Source organism: Eschrichtius robustus, chromosome 1, assembly GCF_028021215.1.
Source record: "Eschrichtius robustus isolate mEscRob2 chromosome 1, mEscRob2.pri, whole genome shotgun sequence".
NCBI lineage: Eukaryota > Metazoa > Chordata > Mammalia > Artiodactyla > Eschrichtiidae > Eschrichtius > Eschrichtius robustus.
In genome coordinates this window covers 99,906,258-99,922,303 of record NC_090824.1, presented here as the reverse complement: position 1 = coordinate 99,922,303, position 16,046 = coordinate 99,906,258, and the positions used below count along the sequence as shown (strand labels likewise).

The 16,046-nt window shown below is 41.8% G+C and overlaps 1 pseudogene; it reads left to right on the top strand.

The window, feature by feature from the left end:
- The first annotated feature begins 13,426 nt into the window (after window positions 1-13,426).
- LOC137759637 (E3 ubiquitin-protein ligase makorin-1 pseudogene) lies at window positions 13,427-15,016 on the top strand (annotated as a pseudogene).
- Window positions 15,017-16,046: the final 1,030 nt, after the last annotated feature.

Here is a 16,046-nt window from a genome sequence, read left to right as displayed (position 1 = left end):
CAATGAAGATATTTCCAGAGAGAAAGGCAATCACAGATTCATTAAAAAAAACTTACGGTTCACCAAATAGAAAGGGATGAGGATTTCATACATTACCATATTGGGGTTAACGGAGATATACAAAACCATGTGAAATATATAATCACCAAAGACGTACGGAAGACCAGGAGAAGACTACTCAACATTGTTTCATAACCTACATGGGAAAAGGATGCGAGGAAGAATAGATACACGTATATGTGAGAAAGAAGCACATCTTGCACACCTAGAACAAACAAACCATTGTAATCAAATTTGCTGGGATAAAAAATACAAAGTAAATTACAAATATGAACAAGAAGTAATGAGACATAAACTTAAAGGGCTTTTTTCCGGGCACGTTCCATTCGAATTTACAACCTAGAACACCACTTCCATTAAGGCTCTGTTTCCCCAGTTACCAAATTTGGTAAATGGGAAATGCTGCCACCTTGTGGCCGTTTCCTGCAAGAGCAGCTTTAAACTCACAGCTAATGGTCACTTAACATTCACAAGGACTCAGGGCTGTAAAGGACGCCTGGCCTAAAAAATTGTGCTGAAGTAGGCAATGGACAAAAAAATTCAAAACAGTCAAATGTTTCAAGAAGAGAGTATGAAGAGTGAAGTTTCACTCACGCTCTTTGAAAAAAAAAGGAAAATGGATAAAAGCTCAACCTCAGGGAGCGTTAGACCCATGCAATCTAATCTACAAAAAGTTTCAACTTACACCAGTCGACTGACCATAAGCAAAAAGTCCACAAACAATAAATGCTGAAGGGGTTTTAAAGAACTGTGTCCCCTCTACCTGCTGGTGAGACGTAAAGGGGTAACAGCCAATAATGAGAAGAGAAAGGAGCTGTGTTGAAAAGTAAAAATGGAGGTACCATTCAATCCAGCAGGCGCACCAATGGACCTCTCACCTGAGAAGACAAGAATCGAGAAGACACAGGCCGCAAAAGCTGCAGTGCAGCCGTATTCACAACAGCCAAGACAGTGAAGCAATCAAAATGTCCAACAAGAGGTGAATGGATAAAGAAGAAGTGGTCCATGTACACAATGGAATATTAGCCATGGAAAACAATGAACCACTGCTCTCTGAGGCACCACAAATGAGTCTGGAGATAATCACGAAACACGAGGTAAGTCGGAAAGTAAAAGACCTATATTCTATGATATCACTTATAGGCGTTATCTAATAACTGACACAAATGAACATATTTCCACAGAGAAAGACACTCACAGACATAGAAAACAAGCTATGCTCATCTAAAAGGAAAGGTGGGGGGAATGGATAAATTAAGATTAGTGTTACTATATATATACAAACGCATATTATATACATATCTCAAAAAGACCGACCATATAGCAGGGGAGGTCTGCGGAACCCTCTGTAACATTTTACACGGGAAGAGGATCTGTACTTGAATAGACATATATAATGTACAAATGAACCAGATTGTGTCCACCTAGGACAAACAATATTCTAAGCTTTACCCCAATTACAACACTTTTAAAAACCAAGAAGAAATAATGAGACATAAACTTACGGGGGTTTCTCCATGCACATTCCAATGTAATTTACAACCTAGGAACACGACTTCCAGAAAGGCTCTGCTGCCCTAGTACCCAGATTTGGGAATGGAGAAATGCTGCCTCCTTGAGGCCACTTCCCACAACAGCAGCTTTAAACCCATTGCTAAAGGTCACTAAATATTCACCAAACTTGCAGTTCGGGAAATGACACCTGCTCTCTAAAAAAACTCTGGCGTGGAAAATCGACCAAAAAATTCAAAAGAGGGCAACCTTCCAAGAGGACAATTTCAAGACTTATATTGTACTCCCAGTTGTTTCCTGTTTTTTAAGAGAAAAGGAAACGGCGGAGAAAAATGATGACTTTTACGAATTTTCAAAGACATGCAAACCCAAATTACAAAACCCTATCAGCTCACAGCAGCCAGGAGGGCCATTAGCATAAATGCTGCAAACAATAAATGCTAAATCGATGGTGGAGAAATGCGTACCCTCAATTCTAAGGGGGACGTGGTAAGAGCCACTAATGAAAACACTAAGAAGGTGCTTTGAAAAGGGAAACACGGGGCTACCAGTCAATCAATCACACCCACTGCTGGGCCTATCACCTGAGAAAATGAGAATCAAAAAGTCACAGGCTGGCCATCCTGCACTCCAACAATATTTACCATAGCCAACACTTGGAAACAATGAAAATGTCCATCAACCGAGGATTGCACAAAGTAGAAGTGGTCCACGTACTCAGTGGAAAATTACTCCAATAAAAACTAAAAATTAAATGTAAATATCCAACAAAAGTAAGGAGACATCAGCTTGTGTGGGTTTGTTCGGGCACCCTCCACTCTAATTTATAACCGAGAAACACCACAGGCCGCAAGGGCTTTTCCCTAGTTACCAGGGTGGGGAACATAGAAAGGCTGCCCCCCTCTGGCAGTTAGCTGCAAAAGCAGCTTTAAAGCCCTTGCTAATGGTCATTTCATAGGAACAAGTACTGCAGAACTGTAAATGAAACCTGCCCTCAAAATGTCTTGAGGGAGGTAATGGCCAGAACATTTCAAAATGTGACACATACTTTAAGAGAACACTTTGAAGAACTAAGGGGTAATCACAGCTTGAAAAATAAAAAGGACATGCCTTAAAGGTCAATTTCAACGGATTATGAGGCACACGCGAATTCAACCACAAAGAGGTAGCAGCTCACACTTGTCAGAATAACCATCAGCAAGAAAACTACAAACAATAAATGCTGAAGGTGTTGTGGAGAAATGCATACCCTCAACTTCAAGTGGGACGTAACTTGGAAAGGGCCGCGAAAGAGAGCAGAATGGAGGTGCCTTAAAAAGGTAAACATGGAGCTACCATGTGATCCAGCAGGCCCACTCCTCGACCTATAATCTAAGAAGAGAGAATTGGAAAGACACAGGCAGGCAAATCTGCGTTGCACAGTATTACAGTAGCCAAGATATGGAAGTAACCGAAAACTCCACCAACAGATGGGTGGACAAAGAAGAACTCCTCCATGTACAGATGGAATATTCGCTAGTGAAAAAAATGAAACAATGCCATTTGCAGCACCATAGATGTGTCTAGACATAATCACGCCACCTGTAGTAAGTGAGAAAGCAAAAGACACATATCCTATCATATCACTGTTAGGAGTTACTTAAAAATTGATACCAATGAAGATATTTCCAGAGAGAAAGGCAATCACAGATTCATTAAAAAAAACTTACGGTTCACCAAATAGAAAGGGATGAGGATTGGATACATTACCATATTGGGGTTAACGGAGATATACAAACCATGTGAAATATATAATCACCAAAGACGTACGGAAGACCAGGAGAAGACTACTCAACATTGTTTCATAACCTACATGGGAAAAGGATGCGAGGAAGAATAGATACACGTATATGTGAGAAAGAACCACATCTTGCACACCTAGAACAAACAAACCATTGTAATCAAATTTGCTGGGATAAAAAATACAAAGTAAATTACAAATATGAACAAGAAGTAATGAGACATAAACTTAAAGGGCTTTTTTCCGGGCACGTTCCATTCGAATTTACAACCTAGAACACCACTTCCATTACGGCTCTGTTTCCCCAGTTACCAAATTTGGTAAATGAGAAATGCTGCCAACTTGTGGCCGTTTCCTGCAAGAGCAGCTTTAAACTCACAGCTAATGGTCACTTAACATTCACAAGGACTCAGGGCTGTAAAGGACGCCTGGCCTAAAAAAATGTGCTGAAGTAGGGAATGGACAAAAAAATTCAAAACAGGCAAATGTTTCAAGAAGAGAGTATGAAGAGTGAAGTTTCACTCACGCTCTTTTAAAAAAAAAGGAAAATGGATAAAAGCTCAACCTCAGGGAGCGTTAGACCCATGCAATCTAAACTACAAAAAGTTTCAACTTACACCAGTCGACTGACCATCAGCAAAAAGTCCACAAACAATAAATGCTGAAGGGGTTTTAAAGAACTGTGTCCCCTCTACCTGCTGGTGAGACGTAAAGGGGTAAGAGCCAATAATGAGAAAAGAACGGAGCTGTGTTGAAAAGTAAAAATGGAGGTACCATTCAATCCAGCAGGTGCACCAATGGACCTCTCACCTGAGAAGACAAGAATCGAGAAGACACAGGCCGCAAAAGCTGCAGTGCAGCCGTATTCACAACAGCCAAGACAGTGAAGCAATCAAAATATCCAACAAGAGGTGGATGGATAAAGAAGAAGTGGTCCATGTACACAATGGAATATTAGCCATGGAAAACAATGAACCATTGCTCTCTGAGGCACCACAAATGAGTCTGGAGATAATCACGAAACCACGAGGTAAGTCGGAAAGTAAGAGACCTATATTCTATGATATCACTTATAGGCGTTATCTAATAACTGACACAAATGAACATATTTCCACAGAGAAAGACACTCACAGACTTAGAAAACAAACTATGCTCATCTAAAAGGAAAGGTGGGGGGAATGGATAAATTAAGATTAGTGTTACTATATGTATACAAACGCATATTATATACATATCTCAAAAAGACCGACCATATAGCAAGGGAGGTCTGCGGAACCCTCTGTAACATTTTACATGGGAAAAGTATCTGAAATTGAAAAGACATATATAATGTACAGATGAACCAGATTGTGTCCACCTAGGACAAACAATATTCTAAGCTTAACCCCGATTAAAACACTTTTAAAAACCAAGAAGAAATAATGAGACATAAACTTACGGGGGTTTCTCCATGCACATTCCAATGTAATTTACAACCTAGGAACACGACTTCCAGAAAGGCTCTGCTGCCCTAGTACCCAGATTTGGGAATAGAGAAATGCTGCCTCCTTGAGGCCACTTCCCACAACAGCAGCTTTAAACCCATTGCTATAGGTCACTAAATATTCACCAAACTTGCAGTTCGGGAAATGACACCTGCTCTCAAAAAACTCTGGCGTGGAAAATCGACCAAAAAATTCAAAAGAGGGCAACCTTCCAAGAGGACAATTTCAAGAGTTATATTGTACTCCCAGTTGTTTCCTGTTTTTTTAAGAGAAAAGAAAACGGCGGAGAAAAATGATGAGTTTTACGAATTTTCAACGACATGCAAACCCAAATTACAAAACCCTATCAGCTCACAGCAGCCAGGAGGGCCATTAGCATAAATGCTGCAAACAATAAATGCTAAATCGATGGTGGAGAAATGCGTACCCTCGATTCTAAGGGGGACGTGGTAAGAGCCACTAATGAAAACACTAAGAAGGTGCTTTGAAAAGGGAAACACGGGGCTACCAGTCAATCAATCACACCCACTGCTGGGCCTATCACCTGAGAAAATGAGAATCAAAAAGTCACAGGCTGGCCATCCTGCACTCCAACAATATTTACCATAGCCAACACTTGGAAACAATGAAAATGTCCATCAACCAAGGAATGCACAAAGTAGAAGTGGTCCACGTACTCAGTGGAAAATTACTCCAATAAAAACTAAAAATTAAATTTAAAAATCCAACAAAAGTAAGGAGACATCAGCTTGTGTGGGTTTGTCCGGGCACCCTCCACTCTAATTAATAACCGAGAAACACCACAGGCCGCAAGGGCTTTTCCCTAGTTACCAGGGTGGGGAACATAGAAAGGCTGCCCCCCTCTGGCAGTTAGCTGCAAAAGCAGCTTTAAAGCCTGTGCTAATGTTCATTTCATAGGAACAAGTACTGCAGAACTGTAAATGAAACCTGCCCTCAAAATGTCTTGAGGGAGGTAATGGCCAGAACATTTCAAAATGTGACACATACTTTAAGAGAACACTTTGAAGAACTAAGGGGCAATCACAGCTTGAAAAAAAAAAGGACATGCCTTAAAGGTCAATTTCAACGGATTATGAGGCACACGCGAATTCAACCACAAAGAGGTATCAGCTCACACTTGTCAGAATAACCATCAGCAAGAAAACTACAAACAATAAATGCTGAAGGTGTTGTGGAGAAATGCATACCCTCAACTTCAAGTGGGACGTAACTTGGAAAGGGCCGCGAATGAGAGCAGAATGGAGGTGCCTTAAAAAAGTAAACATGGAGCTACCATGTGATCCAGCAGGCCCACTCCTCGACCTTTAATCTAAGAAGAGAGAATTGGAAAGACACAGGCAGGCAAATCTGCGTTGCACAGTATTACAGTAGCCAAGATATGGAAGTAACCGAAAACTCCACCAACAGATGGGTGGACAAAGAAGAACTCCTCCATGTACAGATGGAATATTCGCTAGTGAAAAAAATGAAACAATGCCATTTGCAGCACCATAGATGTGTCTAGACATAATCACGCCACCTGTAGTAAGTGAGAAAGCAAAAGACACATATCCTATCATATCACTGTTAGGAGTTACTTAAAAATTGATACCAATGAAGATATTTCCAGAGAGAAAGGCAATCACAGATTCATTAAAAAAACTTACGGTTCACCAAATAGAAAGGGATGAGGGTTAGATACATTACCATATTGGGGTTAACAGAGATATACAAACCATGTGAAATATATAATAACCAAAGACGTACGGAAGACCAGGAGAAGTCTACTCAACATTGTGTCATAACCTACATGGGAAAAGGATGCGAGGAAGAATAGATACACGTATATGTGAGAAAGAAGCACATCTTGCACACCTAGAACAAACAAACCATTGTAATCAAATTTGCTGGGATAAAAAATAAAATGTAAATTACAAATATGAACAAGAAGTAATGAGACATAAACTTAAAGGGCTTTTTTCCTGCCACGTTCCATTCGAATTTACAACCTAGAACACCACTTCCATTAAGGCTCTGTTTCCCCAGTTACCAAATTTGGTAAATGAGAAATGCTGCCACCTTGTGGCAGTTTCCTGCAAGAGCAGCTTTAAACTCACAGCTAATGGTCACTTAACATTCACAAGGACTCAGGGCTGTAAAGGACGCCTGGCCTAAAAAATTGTGCTGAAGTAGGCAATGGACAAAAAAATTCAAAACAGGCAAATGTTTCAAAAAGAGAGTATGAAGAGTGAAGTTTCACTCACGCTCTTTAAAAAAAAAAAGCAAAATGGATAAAAGCTCAACCTCAGGGAGTGTTAGACCCATACAACCTAATCTACAAAAAGTTTCAACTTACACCAGTCGACTGACCATAAGCAAAAAGTCCACAAACAATAAATGCTGAAGGGGTTTTAAAGAACTGTGTCCCCTCTACCTGCTGGTGAGACGTAAAGGGGTAACAGCCAATAATGAGAAAAGAAAGGAGCTGTGTTGAAAAGTAAAAATGGAGGTACCATTCAATCCAGCAGGCGCACCAATGGACCTCTCACCTGAGAAGACAAGAATCGAGAAGACACAGGCCGCAAAAGCTGCAGTGCAGCCGTATTCACAACAGCCAAGACAGTGAAGCAATCAAAATATCCAACAAGAGGTGGATGGATAAAGAAGAAGTGGTCCATGTACACAATGGAATATTAGCCATGGAAAACAATGAACCATTGCTCTCTGAGGCACCACAAATGAGTCTGGAGATAATCACGAAACCACGAGGTAAGTCGGAAAGTAAGAGACCTATATTCTATGATATCACTTATAGGCGTTATCTAATAACTGACACAAATGAACATATTTCCACAGAGAAAGACACTCACAGACATAGAAAACAAACTATGCTCATCTAAAAGGAAAGGTGGGGGGAATGGATAAATTAAGATTAGTGTTACTATATGTATACAAACGCATATTATATACATATCTCAAAAAGACCGACCATATAGCAAGGGAGGTCTGCGGAACCCTCTGTAACATTTTACATGGGAAAAGTATCTGAAATTGAAAAGACATATATAATGTACAGATGAACCAGATTGTGTCCACCTAGGACAAACAATATTCTAAGCTTAACCCCGATTAAAACACTTTTAAAAACCAAGAAGAAATAATGAGACATAAACTTACGGGGGTTTCTCCATGCACATTCCAATGTAATTTACAACCTAGGAACACGACTTCCAGAAAGGCTCTGCTGCCCTAGTACCCAGATTTGGGAATAGAGAAATGCTGCCTCCTTGAGGCCACTTCCCACAACAGCAGCTTTAAACCCATTGCTATAGGTCACTAAATATTCACCAAACTTGCAGTTCGGGAAATGACACCTGCTCTCAAAAAACTCTGGCGTGGAAAATCGACCAAAAAATTCAAAAGAGGGCAACCTTCCAAGAGGACAATTTCAAGAGTTATATTGTACTCCCAGTTGTTTCCTGTTTTTTTAAGAGAAAAGAAAACGGCGGAGAAAAATGATGAGTTTTACGAATTTTCAACGACATGCAAACCCAAATTACAAAACCCTATCAGCTCACAGCAGCCAGGAGGGCCATTAGCATAAATGCTGCAAACAATAAATGCTAAATCGATGGTGGAGAAATGCGTACCCTCGATTCTAAGGGGGACGTGGTAAGAGCCACTAATGAAAACACTAAGAAGGTGCTTTGAAAAGGGAAACACGGGGCTACCAGTCAATCAATCACACCCACTGCTGGGCCTATCACCTGAGAAAATGAGAATCAAAAAGTCACAGGCTGGCCATCCTGCACTCCAACAATATTTACCATAGCCAACACTTGGAAGCAATGAAAATTTCCATCAACCGAGGAATGCACAAAGTAGAAGTGGTCCACGTACTCAGTGGAAAATTACTCCAATAAAAAATAAAAATGACATTTAAAAATCCAACAAAAGTAAGGAGACATCAGCTTGTGTGGGTTTGTCCGGGCACCCTCCACTCTAATTTATAACCGAGAAACACCACAGGCCGCAAGGGCTTTTCCCTAGTTACCAGGGTGGGGAACATAGAAAGGCTGCCACCCTCTGGCAGTTAGCTGCAAAAGCAGCTTTAAAGCCTGTGCTAATGGTCATTTCGTAGGAACAAGTACTGCAGAACTGTAAGTGAATCCTGCCCTCAAAATGTCTTGAGGGAGGTAATGGCCAGAACATTTCAAAATGTGACACATACTTTAAGAGAACACTTTGAAGAACTAAGGGGTAATCACAGCTTGAAAAATAAAAAGGACATGCCTTAAAGTTCAATTTCAATGGATTATGAGGCACACGCGAATTCAACCACAAAGAGGTATCAGCTCACACTTGTCAGAATAACCATCAGCAAGAAAACTACAAACAATAAATGCTGAAGGTGTTGTGGAGAAATGCATACCCTCAACTTCAAGTGGGACGAAACTTGGAAAGGGCCACGAATGAGAGCAGAATGGAGGTGCCTTAAAAAGGTAAACATGGAGCTACCATGTGATCCAGCAGGCCCACTCCTCGACCTATAATCTAAGAAGAGAGAATTGGAAAGACACAGGCAGGCAAATCTGCATTGCACAGTATTACAGTAGCCAAGATATGGAAGTATCCAAAAACTCCACCAACAGATGGGTGGACAAAGAAGAACTCCTCCATGTACAGATGGAATATTCGCTAGTGAAAAAAAAATGAAATAATGCCATTTGCAGCACCATAGATATGTCTAGACATAATCACGCCACCTGTAGTAAGTGAGAAAGCAAAAGACACATATCCTATCATATCACTTTTAGGAGTTACTTAAAAATTGATACCAATGAAGATATTTCCAGAGAGAAAGGCAATCACAGATTCATTAAAAAAAACTTACGGTTCACCAAATAGAAAGGGATGAGGATTGGATACATTACCATATTGGGGTTAACGGAGATATACAAACCATATGAAATATATAATCACCAAAGTCGTACGGAAGACCAGGAGAAGACTACTCAACATTGTGTCATAACCTACATGGGAAAAGGATGCGAGGAAGAATAGATACACGTATATGTGAGAAAGAACCACATCTTGCACACCTAGAACAAACAAACCATTGTAATCAAATTTGCTGGGATAAAAAATAAAAAGTAAATTACAAATATGAACAAGAAGTAATGAGACATAAACTTAAAGGGCTTTTTTCCTGGCACGTTCCATTCGAATTTACAACCTAGAACACCACTTCCATTAAGGCTCTGTTTCCCCAGTTACCAAATTTGGTAAATGAGAAATGCTGCCACCTTGTGGCCGTTTCCTGCAAGAGCAGCTTTAAACTCACAGCTAATGGTCACTTAACATTCACAAGGACTCAGGGCTGTAAAGGACGCCTGGCCTAAAAAATTGTGCTGACGTAGGGAATGGACAAAAAAATTCAAAACAGGCAAATGTTTCAAGAAGAGAGTATGAAGAGTGAAGTTTCACTCACGCTCTTTTAAAAAAAAAGGAAAATGGATAAAAGCTCAACCTCAGGGAGCGTTAGACCCATGCAATCTAATCTACAAAAAGTTTCAACTTACACCAGTCGACTGACCATCAGCAAAAAGTCCACAAACAATAAATGCTGAAGGGCTTTTAAAGAACTGTGTCCCCTCTACCTGCTGGTGAGTCGTAAAGGGGTAATAGCCAATAATGAGAAAAGAAAGGAGCTGTGTTGAAAAGTAAAAATGGAGGTACCATTCCATCCAGCAGGCGGACCAATGGACCTCTCACCTGAGAAGACAAGAATCGAGAAGACACAGGCTGCAAAAGCTGCAGTGCAGCCATATTCACAACAGCCAAGACAGTGAAGCAATCAAAATATCCAACAAGAGGTGAATGGATAAAGAAGAAGTGGTCCATGTACACAATGGAATATTAGCCATGGAAAACAATGAACCATTGCTCTCTGAGGCACCACAAATGAGTCTGGAGATAATCACGAAACACGAGGTAAGTCGGAAAGTAAAAGACCTATATCCTATGATATCACTTATAGGCGTTATCTAATAACTGACACAAATGAACATATTTCCACAGAGAAAGACACTCACAGACTTAGAAAACAAACTATGCTCATGTAAAAGGAAAGGTGGGGGGAATGGATAAATTAAGATTAGTGTTACTATACGTATACAAATACATATTATATACATTTATCAAAAAGACCGACCATATAGCAAGGGATGTCTACAGAACACTCTGTAGTATTTTACATGGGAAGAGGATCTGTACCAGAATAGACATATATAATGTACAAATGAACCAGATTCTGTACACCTAGAACAAAAAATAGTCTAATCTTTACCGCGATTACAAAAAGTAAAAAAAAAACCAAGAAGAAGTAATGAGACATAAACGTATGGGGGTTTCTCCTGGCACATTCCATTCAAATTTAAAACCTAGGAACACGACTTCCTGGAAGGCTCTGCTGCCTTAGTACCCAGATTTGGGAACGGAGAAATGATGCCTCCTTGTGGCCATTTCCCACAACAGCAGCTTTAAACACATTGCTAAAGGTCACTAAATATTCACCAAACTTGCATTTATTTAAATGACACCTGCCCTCCAAAAATTCCTGGGGTCGAAAATCGACCAAAATTTCAAAAGAGGGCAACCTTTCAGGATGACAATTTCAAGAGGTATATTGTACTCACATTTTTTTTAACAGAAAACAAAAGGCGAGGAAAAATGATGAATTTTAGGAATTTTTAAAGACATGCAAACCCAAATTACAAAAACCGATCAGCTAACAGCAGTCAGAATGGCCATTAGCAAAAATGCTGCAAACAATAAATGCTGAAGTGATTGTGGAGAGATGCTTACCCTCTCTTCTATGGGGGACGTGGTAAGAGCCACTAATGAAAACACAATGGTGGTGCTTTGAACATTGAGCTACAGGTCAATCATTCACACCCAGTGCTGGGCGTAATCCCTGAGAAATGAGAATCAAAAAGTCACAGGCTGGCAATCCTGCACTCCAGCAATATTTACCATAGCCAACACTTGGAAGCAACGAAAATATCCGTCAGTACAGGAATGCACCAAGAAGAAGGGGTCTATGAACACAATGGAATATTACTCCAATAAAACTATAAATTAAATTTAAAAAACAAACAAAAGTAAGGAGACATCCGCTTTTGTGGGTTTATCCGGGCACATTCCACTCTAATTTATAACCGAGGAACACCACTGGCCGGGAGGGCTGTTTCCCTAGTTACCAGAGTGGGGAACCTAGAAAGGCTGCTGTCCTCTGGCCGTTACCTGCAAAAGCAGCTTTAAAACCTGTGCTAATGCTCACTTCATATGAACAAGTACGGCAGAGGTGTAAATGAAACCTGCCCTCAAAATGTTTAGAGGGAGGTAAATGGCCAAAGCATTTTAAAATGTGACACATACTTTAAGAAAACACTTTGAAGAACTAAGCTGTAATCACAGATTGAAAAATAAAGGCACGTGCCTTAAAGCTCAATTTCAACAGATTATGAGACACATGCAAATTCAACCACAAAGAGGTATTATCTCAAACCAGTCAGAATAACCATCAGCAAAAAAACTATAAACAATAATTGCTGAAGATGTTGTGGAGAAAAACATACGCTCAACTTTAAGAGGGACGTAACTTGGAAAGAGCCACTAATGAGAACTGAATGGAGGTGCCTTTAAAAGGGAAATATTGAGCTACCATATGATCCAGCAGGCCCCTTCCTGGACCTATAACCTCTGAAGACAGAACTGGAAAGACACAGGCAGGCAAAACTGCACTGCACAGTATTACAGTAGCCAAGATATGGAAGTAACCAAAAAGTCCACCAACAGATGGGGGGACAAAGAAGAACTGCTACATGTAGAGGTGGAATATTAGCTAGCGAAAAAATGAAACAATGCCATTTGCAGCACCATAGATGAGTCTAGAAGTAATCACGCAACTTGGAGTACGTGAGAAAGCGAAAGACACATATCCTATCCTATCACTTGTAGGTGTTACCAAAAAATTGATACCAATGAAGATATTTCCACAGAGAAAGGCAATCACAGATTCATTACACAAACGTATGGTTCACCAAATGGAACGGTGTGAGGATTGGATACATTACGATATTGGGCTTAACAGAGATATACAAACACATGTGAAATACAGAATCACCAAAGACCTACAGAATACCAAGAGAAGACTACTCAACATTGTGTCATAACCTACATGGGAAAAGGATACGAAGAAGAATAGATATATGTATATGTGTGAAAGAACCACATCTTGCACACCTAGAGCAAACAAAATCTTGTAATCAAATTTGCTGTGATAAAAAATAAAAATTTACTTAAAAATACGAACAAGAAATAATGAGAAGGGGGTGCTCGGGCTCCGGCCCGCAGTTCGAGCGGCGAGAGCGCTCAGAGACGCGACGCGGGCCAGAGAGGAGTGAGCGGGCGCCTCAGTGTCCTTCCCCATCCCACCCCTCGCCTCGCCGCCTTCTCCCCCCTCAGCCGGACCGGAATTATGTGATCCCGGAAGTTCCGGCGCCACTGCTGTGTGGGATAAACAGTAATGGCGGAGGCTGCAGCTCCGGGAACAACAGCCACAACATCAGGAGCAGGAGCGGCAGGGGCGGCGGTGGCAGCGGCCTCCCCCACCCCTATCCCCACAGTCACCTCCCCGTCCCTGGGGGCACGGGATTTGGCAGCGACGGCAGCGGCGGCGGCTGGACCAAACAGGTCACCTGCAGGTATTTCATGCATGGGGTTTGTAAGGAAGGAGATAACTGTCGATACTCACGTGACCTCTCTGACAGTCCATATGGTGTAGTGTAGAAGTATTTTCAGCGAGGGTACTGTATTTACGGAGACCGCTGCAAATATGAACACAGCAAACCATTGCAACTGCTACAGCTCTAACTGCAAAGTCACCCCTTGCTGCTTCCTCAAGTCTCTCATCAGTAGTTGGACAGATTGGTGAAATGCATATGGGCGAAGCTGAGTCAAGAAATTCAAACTTTTCAACTGTAGGAGCGGGTTCAGAAGACTGGGTGAACGCCATTGAGTTTGTTCCTGGGCAGCCCTACTGTGGCCGTACTGCCCCTTCCACCACTGAAGCACCCCTGCAGGGCTCAGTGACCAAGGAAGAATCAGAGAAGGAGCAAATTGCAGTGGAAACAAAGAAGCAGATCTGCCCCTATGCTGCAGTGGGAGAGTGCCGATATGGGGAGAACTGTGTGTATCTCCATGGAGACGCGTGTGATATGTGTGGGCTGCAGGTCTTCCATCCAGTGGATGCTGCCCAAAGATCACAACATATAAATTCTTGCATCGAGGCCCATGAGAAGGACATGGAGCTCTCGTTTGCTGTGCAGCACAGCAAGGACATGGTGTGTGGGATCTGCTTGGAGGTGGTCTATGAGAAAGCCAACCCCCGCGAGCGCCGCTTCGGAATCCTCTCCAACTGCAACCACACCTGCTGTCTCAAGTGTATTCGCAAGTGGAGGAGTGCTAAGCAATTTGAGAGCAAGATCATAAAGTACTGCCCAGAATGCCGGATCACATCTAACATTGTCATTCCAAGTGAGTACTGGGTGGAGGAGAAAGAAGAGAAGCAGAAACTCATTCAGAAATACAAGGAGGCAATGAGCAACAAGGCGTGCAGGTATTTTGACGAAGGACGTGGGAGCTGCCCATTTGGAGGGAACTGCGTTTACAAGCATGCGTACCCTGATGCCGTAGAGAGGAGCCACAGAGACAGAAAGTGGGAACATCAAGCACATACCGGGCCCAACGAAGGAGCCACTTCTGGGAGCTCATTGAGGAAAGAGAGAACGGCAACCCCTTTGACAACGACGAAGAAGAGGTTGTCACCTTTGAGCTGGGCGAGATGTTGCTTGTGCTTTTGGCTGCAGGTGGGGACGACGACCTGACAGACTCTGAAGACGAGTGGGACTTGTTTCACGATGAGCTGGAAGATTTTTATGACTTGGATCTATAGCAGCTTTGCTGAGCATGTGAACTGGTCTGCTGAGCCTCAGACGGCAGCCCTCCCCGCTGGTGGCAGCAGTGCCCGTGCTTCTCTTCTAGGCAGGCCTCTCAACTCCAGGTGCTGTCGTAATAATTTTTACCCAGGGCCTGTCTTCTCAATCCCTCACCTTTCCCCAAGGAGTATGTTGTTTTCTCTGTTTAAAAAAAGTTACAAAAATGAATCTTAAAGTTAGTCTTCTTGTAACATGAATTTAACGGTCAGACAGAGTGCAGGTTTGCTGCGTCATCTGTTTTCAGCCAGATTCACACAGTTCAAGGGTAGCATTTCTGGATTTCCAGTACTCATTTTTGAGGACCCCAGGTTCAAAAGTAACAGCATTGGCCCTGCTTTTGGGTCCAAGAAATGGGGTGATAGGTGAAGGATCTGAACTGTGGCATGTAGCCTTCTGCTATAGACTTAGGTGGATCCTTGAGGTTTCTGGTGAATTCTGCACATCTGTGTTTTTATATCTGTTCCCTGCCCTGGAATCCCCACCCTGTGCACTCGTTCTGTGGTTTTCGTCTCTTGTTTAATTGCACACAAGTACTACTGCTGGGTAACCAGAACCAGGTGCGACTGTGTTGAGATTGTTACTGTGTTTAGCCTGATAGGAAAATTGTGAAAGAACACATATAAAGATATAGCGGAATAAAATAAATGTAGAGTTGGAAGTTGACTCCCAAGGGCTGATAGACTTGGTACGTGTCAGTGTGTAACAAGCTTCTCATCCCTGCATAGATGCAGTGTCTGTAGCCTTAGTGGAAAAACTCAAGTTTAGTGGTTTCAGCCTCGTGTGGCAAATAGATCTTAAAGAACAAAGCAGTATATTGGTAGCTGTTAATAGAGCAGGGCTAGCTCTGTCTATATAAATAGGAAAATGGGCTTAGCCATAGAGGTTCAACTATCTGGTTATCTCATGTATTAACACAAACTGGGTCTCAGTTACACAGTTGTATTTAATGTTTTATGATCTCCTAGACTTTCTAGTCCAGGCACTTTCTGACAAACCTTTGTCCTCATTTGAGGGGTTTTGTTGTCGGGTTGTTGGGTCCGTTTGTGTGGGTATTTGCCTCATTCCATCCCTGAGCTTTGCAGCTAGACAGGTGTGATTCAAAACTATGTTCTAAGGTGTTTCCTGTAGTGGAGTAATCGGTTTGCAGTA